The sequence below is a fragment of the Triticum aestivum genome, chromosome 7B (assembly GCF_018294505.1).
Source record: "Triticum aestivum cultivar Chinese Spring chromosome 7B, IWGSC CS RefSeq v2.1, whole genome shotgun sequence".
Lineage (NCBI taxonomy): Eukaryota > Viridiplantae > Streptophyta > Magnoliopsida > Poales > Poaceae > Triticum > Triticum aestivum.
In genome coordinates, this window is record NC_057813.1 from 61,896,484 (window position 1) to 61,905,193 (window position 8,710).

Consider the following 8,710-nt stretch of genomic DNA (forward strand, 5'->3'; position numbering starts at 1 on the left):
GGACTATGTCGAAGATTAACTCTTCGCTTCAGAAATTATCCGGGGATCCGAAGACCACTTCAAGTGTAACTGAGCCCGTACAGCTGGCTTCTACACCTGGTATGACGCCTTTAAAGGTTGTCTTTGTGAGTTTAATCCTTGATGGCTCTATACCCATTTTTCGCACTGTATCCTGATAAAGCAGGTTCAAGCTGCTGCCGCCGTCCATGAGGACTCTAGTGAGGTGAAATCTGTCAATGATTGGGTCTAGGACCAGTGCGGCGAATTCGCCGTGACGGATGCTAGTGGGGTGGTCCCTTCGATCAAAAGTGATCGGGCAGGAGGACCATGGGTTGAACTTTGGGGCGACTGGCTCCAACGCATAGACGTCCTTGAGGGCACGCTTCCGCTCCCTTTTGGGGATGTGGGTTGCGTATATCATGTTCACTGTCCGCACTTGCGGGGGAAAGCCCTTCTGTCCTCTGTTGTTCGGCGGTCGGGGCCCCTCATCATCATCGCTACGCAGCCCCTTGTCTCTGGTTTCGGCACTTAACTTGTCTGCCTGCTTGAACACCCAACAATCCCTGTTTGTGTGGTTGGCTGGTTGTTCGGGGGTGCCGTGTATCTGGCACGAGCGATCGAGTATCCGGTCTAAACTGGATGGGCCCGGAGGGTTTCTTTTGAATGGCTTCTTCCGCTGACCGGGTTTAGAGCCTCTAAATCCGGCATTAACTGTCGTATCCTTGGTATTGTCGCCATTAATGCGGCGCTTGTGCTTGTTGCAACGTGACCTGTCATTGTTGTCCTTGGTATCCGAATTGCCAGGGCTCTTGGTTATGTTATTGCTACAAGCTAGCCAGCTGTCTTCTCCCGCGCAAAAGCGGGTCATGAGTGTCTGAGGGCTTCCATAGATTTCGGCTTTTCCTGCCCTAGGTGCCAGGCAAGCCATTCGTCTCGAATGTTGTGCCTGAAGGCTGCAAGGGCCTCGGCATCCAGACAGTCGACTATTTGGTTTTTCTTGGTTAGGAACCGTGTCCAGAATTGTCTGGCCGATTCCTCTGGCTGCTGGATTATGTGGCTTAGGTCATTGGCGTCTGGTGGTCGCACATAAGTGCCCTGGAAGTTGTTGAGGAATGCGGATTCCAGGTCCTCCCAGCAACTTATTAACTCTGCTGGCAGGCTGTTAAGCCAATGTCGAGCTGGTCCTTTAAGCTTGAGCGGGAGGTATTTAATGGCGTGTAGATCATCACCACGGGCCATGTGGATATGAAGGAGATAATCCTCGATCCATACCGCGGGATCTGTTGTGCCATCGTATGATTCGATGTTTACGGGTTTAAAACCATCTGGGATTTGATGATCCATTACTTCGTCTGTGAAGCATAGTGGGTGTGCGGCACCCCTGTACAGGGCTATTCGCGACGTAGCTCAGATGAGCTTTGTCTGTTGTATTCAGTCTGGCCGTATTTATCATATCCGGCGTGACGGTTATCGTCACGTGATGTAGGGCACCCACGTGATCCGTAGATCGATCTTGTTTGCCTTGCCTTATCCTCCAATATGTCTCGCAGGTTTGTTGGGTTTCCCCGTGCTCTGGTGTTCTTGGAGCGGCGCCGGGGTGCGGCTTGGGTTGAGGGCCGAAAGGCCTCTCTGTCGTGGCCACGGGGTGGACGATCGGGCGCATCATACGCTGGTGATGTAGGTTTAGTTGCTTCCTCCTCTAGTTGGGGTAGCAGCCTGCGCTTTGGGTAACTCTTGGAGGGGCGCTCGAGTTTATACTCTTTGGCCGCCAGCACTTCAGTCCATCTGTCGGCTAGCAAATCTTGGTCAGCTCTAAGCTGCTGCTGTTTTTTCTTGAGGCTGCTTGCCGTGGCCATAAGCCTGCGCTTGAAATGCTCTTGTTTGACGGGATCCTCTGGCACGACGAATTCATCATCGTCGAGGCTTGCCTCGTCTTCTGAGGGAGGCATATAATTGTCGTCCTCGACCTCCCTGTCTGCCACTCTCTCATGAGGGCTGGCTCCTTCGTCCTCCTGCGCTGAATTCTGCTGGAGGGGGTTGTCTTCGGCACTGTCCCGGGTGTTGACGTCTCTAGTGCCGGACTCGCCGTTTTTGCTTTGGCGGGATTTAGAGCGGCGCCGCTAACGTCGGTGCTTGGGTTGCTTCTTGGAGTGGTCGTCCTCTGTTTTTTCATCGCCATCCCCTTCTTTGGGGGTGTCCACCATGTATATGTCATATGACGAGGTGGCCTTCCAGTGCCCTATAGGTGCTGGTTCTTGGTTGTCTCCTTCATCGGCTTCCATACCGTCGATGTCTTCGGAGTCAAAGTCGAGCATGTCGGTTATATCGTCGACAGTGGCTACAAAGTGGGTGGTGGGTGGGTTTCGAATTTCTTCGTCATCCGCATCCCAACCCTGCTGACCATAGTCCGGCCAGGGCTCTCCTGACAAAGAGAGAGACTTTAGTGAATTCAGGATATCGCCGAAAGGCGAGTGCTGAAAGACGTCTGCGGCCGTGAACTCCATGATCGGAGCCCAACTCGGTTCGATCAGAAGGGGTGAGGAAGGTTCGGAGTCCGGACAGGAGTCTGGCACCTCGGAGTCACTGGCCTCGCAAAGGACTAAACCGTTGTTCGGCTCTATCGCTGTAGAGATTGCGGCTCCTTGGGCGGCGGCCAACCGTCCGTCCCCGATTAGCGTAGTTGGCTCCGAGCTAATGGTCGGAGCGGACACCTGAGCGGCACTCTGGGCGCTGTCCGGTGACAGAGCTAGATCATGCCCATCATGACAGTGCGGCGCGCTCGGCCGTGGCTCGAATCCGTCGAAGATCAAGTCCCCGCGGATGTCGGGCGTGTAGTTTAAGCTTCCAAACCTGACCTGATGGCCAGGGGCGTAGCTTTCGATCTGCTCCAGATGGCCAGCCGAATTGGCCCGTAGTGCGAAGCCGCCGAATACAAAGATCTATCTGGGGAGAAAAGTCTCACCCTGGACGGCGTCGTGGTTGATGATCGAAGAAGCCATCGGGCCTAAAGGTGACGACACAGAGGAACTCTCAATGAAAGCACCAATGTTGGTGTCAAAACCGGCGGATCTCGGGTAGGGGGTCCCGAACTGTGCGTCTAGGCGGATGCTAACAGGAGACAAGGGACACGGTGTTTTTACCCAGGTTCGGGCCCTCTCGGTGGAGGTAAAACCCTACTCCTACTTGATTAATATTGATGATATGGGTAGTACAAGAGTTGATCTACCACGAGATCAGAGAGGCTAAACCCTAGAAGCTAGCCTATGGTATGATTGTTGTTCGTCCTATGGACTAAAACTCTCCGGTTTATATAGACACCGGAGAGGGCTAGGGTTACACAGAGTCGTTTACAATGGGAGGAGATCTTCATATCGTATCGCCAAGCTTGCCTTCCACGCCAAGGAAAGTCCCATCCGTACACGGGATGACGTCTTCAATCTTGTATCTTCATAGTCCAGGAGTCCGGCCAAAGGTCATAGTCTAGCCATCCGGACACCCCCTAATCCAGGACTCCCTCAGGCGTAATGTTCATGCCTATGTGGATGACATTGTGGTAAAATCCAGGAAGAAGGAAACCTTGATAGATGACCTCAAGGAGACATTCGATAATCTTCGAGTTTACAAAATGATGCTCAATCCGGATAAGTACGTTTTTGGTGTTCCGACAGGCAAGCTCTTGGGTTTTCTGGTGTCCAACAGAGGCATTGAGGCTAATCCGGAAAAAATCAAAGCGATTACATCCCTGGCTAAACCGAAGTGTATCAATGATGTTCAGCGTCTGGCGGGTCGGATTGCAGCCCTTAGCCGGTTTATTAGCCGTTTGGGAGAGAAGGCGATCCCTTTATATCAGATGTTGAAAAAGACAGACGATTTCATCTGGAGTGACGCAGCTAATGTGGCTTTTGAAGAGTTAAAGCGGCAGTTGGTTGAACCGGGAAGGAGTATCAAGGTTTCGTCTGGGGTTCTTGCTGCTCCGGTTGATAAGGAGCCCTTACTATTGTACGTGGTTTCCAATGCCCGTGCAGTCAGTGTGGCAATTGTGGTTGAGCGTAAGGAGGCTGGGAAGGAGTATCCGGTTCAACGGCCCGTGTATTACATCAGTGTAGTCCGGGTCGAGTCAAAACAACGATATCCACATTGGCAGAAGCTGGTAATATGGAGTTTTTATGGCAAGTCGAAAGCTCAAGCAATACTTTCAAGGCCATCCCATCACAGTGGTTAGTTCTGCTCCGTTGGGCGATATAATTCAGAACAGGGAAGCAACTGGCCGGGTTGCAAAGTGGGAAATTGAGCTTGCACTACAAAAAAAGACACATCCGTGACATTTTGGGCTGAACGAAATTTTTTCTGTCATACATATGACACTTCTATGACGATAATTGTGAAAAAACCCGGTATCATCATAGATGTGGTGGGCTCCTACTTCTATGACAAAGAAACATGACAGAAAATGGGCTTTTCGTCCTGGGCGGGCCGGAGACGCAGCTGCATGACATTCTTTAGGCCGTCCATGACGGAAAATACCGTGGTAGAAGCGAGGGGGAGGAAAATTTCTGGGAGTTGCCGGTTACGGTGGGAGGTCAGGGGCGGAGCTATGCGCGTTTCTCTCGTACGTACGCGCGTGTGTGCGAGGCGTTGGCTCTAACTGAAGCCGAGCGAGGCGTTGGGCTCTAACTGAACCCGAGCGATTGCACTGCAGGCTATGCGTTACTGAACTCGAGCGATCGATCGATGGCTGTTAACTGAACCCGATGGAGTGATTCCTTCGCTACTGCTGCTAACTGAAGCCGATCGATGCCGCCTCTGGGATGAACAGTGAGCGTTGCGGGGGGGGGGGTGGATGAACAGTGAGCAGTGGTGTTGCCTCTGGATGAACAGGAACCTATGGTGTGGAGGGCTGGATGAAGAGTAGACGGTGGAGGGGTGGCCGTGGAGGGGTGGTTGAACAGAACCCCGTGGTGTGGAGGGCTGGATGAACAGTAGACGACGGAGGGGTGCCCGTGGAGGGGTGGTTGAACAGTAGCCGGTGGAGTAGCACGCGGTGGAGGCTGGATGAACATGAGCCCGTGGAGGCTGGAGGAGGTCAACGGTAGCCCGTGGAGGCTGGAGGAGGTCGACGTTGGAGATGAACAGTATCCCGTGGAGTCCCGTTTTGCGGTACGCCACACCCCCCCCCCTCCGTTTTGACCGTAGCGCTCCAACACAAGTCCGTTTCGTCCGTTTTGCGGTACGCCACACCCCTCCCGATGAACAGGACCCCCGTTTTGACCGTAGCGCTCCAACACAAGTCCGTTTCGTCCGTTTTGCGGTACGCCACACCCCTCCCGATGAACAGGACCCCCATTTCGACCGTAGCGCTCCAACACAAGTCCGTTTCGTCCGTTTTGTGGTACGCCACACCCCTCCAGATAAACAGGACCCCCGTTTCGACCGTAGGAGGCCCATTTCCTCCGTTTTGCGGTACGCCAGGCCCCTCCCGATCAACAGGACCCTGTTTCGAACGTGGCCGGTTGAACACAAGGCCGTTTCCTCCGTTGTGCGGTACGCCGGGCCTCGTTTCCATCGCCTGTTCTATCCAAGCCCTCCCGATGAACATGACCACGCATTCCGTTCCGACCCAGCCGGTTGGCTCCCCATGAACACGACGACGACGCTGATTCTCCATTCCGACCCAGCCATGTACGTATGCGCGAGTAGGCGTTTGAGACCCTGCCCGTATGTACGTACGTGGCCATATTTTCTTTCTTGCACCCTCGCCGATGTACGTACGTGTACATGCTACGTGCGCGCCTCTACTACGACATGTGCGCGCCTCTACATCGACCAGTATGTATGCACACGTTCGCGACCAGAATGACATCGCTACGTACGCTTCGACCAGGTGGGTCCTGACTGTCAGGCACTTCCTTGCATGCGAAGATGTAGCTGGTGGGTCCCAGCAGTCAGGGGGGCGAATCATTTTGTTTTTTTTGCCCGAACGCACTTCCTTGCGTGCGAAGATGTAGCTGGTGGGTCCCAGCAGTCAGGGGGGCAAATCATTTTTTCGCGAAATATGGTGGCCCGTCCGGTGGGTCCCCGCTGTCAGGTGGAGGAATCATTATTTTGCGCGTAATAAGTAGGCACTTCTTTGCGGCGGCCGTGGACCCAGCTGTCAGCCTCTCCACGTATAGTCCACGTCCGATGGAAGTCGTTCCTTGACCATGTTGACCATGCCGCGCCGAGAGCACCACGGTGCTGGACGACGGCGAGGCCTAGGAAGGGGACGACTCGGAGCCAGGGAAGACGCAGCAGTGGATGCCCACGCGAAGAGGAGTACGAGGATTCACTGGTTCGGCTGCGGTGTGAGGCTGTTGTCGCCGCAGAATAACAGGGGGTCCGGGTGAGTAGAGGGATGGCCTGGACAGCGATGGGAGTAGTAGGGGGCGGTGAGGCCTCTACGGCATCACAGCCGGCCACGGGAGGCTGGAGCACGCGGCACGACCGGCGCTGGTTTGGGCGGCTGGAGCAAGAAGACCAGAGGTTGAAGAAGCACTACGGCCGGTGGATGAACATCGTACGGTAACAGGAGCTAGAATCGTTCATATTGACTAAGTTGACAAAGCCCTCCATCCCCGTCAACTTGGTAGGCCCACAAGTAAGCCTCTCACTATGCTGGGTTCCAGCTGGCAGGGGGAGTATTCATTTTTTTGTGTGTAATAAGGAGGCACTTCCTTGCGTGCGAAGATAGCTGGTGGGTCCCACATGTCAGCTGGGGGGACTTTTTTTCACGAAATACAGAGGCCCTTCCGGTGGGTCCCAGATGTCAGGTGGAGGAATAAATATTTTGCGCGTAATAACGAGGCACTTCCTTGCTGTGGCCGTGGACCCAGCTGTCAGCCTCTCCACGTACAGTCCACGTCCGATGGAAGCCGTTCCTTGACCACGTTGACCATGCCGCGCCAAGAGCACTAGGGCAGTGGACGACGGCGAGGCCTAGGAAGGGAACGACACGGAGGCAGGGAAGACTCGGCAATTGTTTCCCACGCGGAGGGGAGTATGACTATACGAGGGTTTACTGGTTCGTCTGCCCTCGCCGGAGAATAACAGCAGGTGTGGCCGTGTGGGTGAGTAGAGGGATGGCTAGGCCAGCGATGGGAGTACAGTGGGGCGGTGAGGCCTGCGCGGCAGCACAGCCGACCGCGGGGAGAAGGGAGCAGGCAGTCCCACCGGCGCTTGTTTGAGCGGCTGGAGCAGGAAGAGCAGAGATTGAAGAAGCACGACGGCCGTTGGATGGACATCGTACAGTCAATGGAGCTAGAATCGTTCATATTGACTAAGTTGACAAAGCCCTCTGTCCCGGTCAACTTAGTAGGCCAACAAGTCACCCTCCCACCATGGTTGGTCCCAGCTAGCAGGGGGAGTATTCATTTTTCTGTGCGTAATAAGGAGACACTTCTGGTGGGTCCGAGCTGACAGTGGGGGGAACATTTTTTTCGGGAAATACGGTGGTCCGTCCGGTGGGTCCCAGCAGTCAGGGGAAAACTTTTTTTCGTGAAATACGGTGGCCCGTCCGGTGGGTCACAGTAGTCAGGGGGGAAATGTTTTTTCTGAGAAATATTGGTGGCCCGTCTAGTGGGTCCCTGCTGTCAGGTGGAGGAATAATTATTTTGCGCGTAATAAGGAGGCACTTCCTTGCGGCTGCCGTGGATTCAGCTGTCAGCCTCTCCACGTATAGTACTCTTCCGATGGAAGTCGGTCGTTGACCACATTGACCACACCGCACCAAGAGCACTAGGGCGATGGACGACAGCGAGGCCTAGGAAGGGGACGACGTGGACCGGGGAAGACGCGGTAGTGGATGTCCACGCGGAGAGGAGTACGAGGGTTCACTGGTTTCGCTGCGGTGTGAGGCTGTCGTCGCCGCAGAATAACAGGGTGAGTGGATGAGTGGAGGGATGGCCTGGCCAGCGGTGGGAGTAGTATGGGGACGGTGAGGCCTTCGCGGCAACACAGCCGGCCACGGGAGGCAGGAGCATGCGGCATGACCGGCGCTGCTTTGGGCGGCTGGGGCAAGAAGACCAAAGGTTGAAGAAGCACTACGGCCGCTGGATGGACATCGTTGACCACGCCGCGTTGAGAGCACCAGGGCGGTGGACAACGGCGAGGCCTACGAAGGGAACGACAGGGAGCCGGCGAAGACACGGCAGTGGCTGCCCACGTGGTGGAGAGTACGAGGGTTGACTGGTTCGGCTGCCGTCGCCGGAAAATAACAAGAGGTGTGGGTGAGTAGAGGGATAGACAGGACAGGGATGCGAGTATGATGGGGTCGTGAGGCCTGCCCGGCAGCACTGCCGGCCACGGGAGGCGGGAGCAGGCAGTTTCGACGGCGCTGGTTTGGGCGGCTGGGGCAGGAAGATCAGAGACTGAAGAAGCACGATTGCCGTTAGATTGACATCTAACGGTCTGACGCTGGTAGAGTCGATTGTTGACTAAATTTCTTTGTTAAGAAACCTTGTGTATGCATGAACTTAGTAGGCCCACAAGTCAGCCTCCAAATCTGTGGCAGACAACATAAAGCCCATTTGCTATTTTTTACAATTTGCAGCCCATTTGCTATTTTTTATAATTTGCAGCCCATTTGCTAATTCTTAAGTAATTTATTACAGCCCATTTTCTGCCCAGGACTACGGTCAAAAAGTTCAACCTTATTTTGCATATTTCGGTGGAGTCC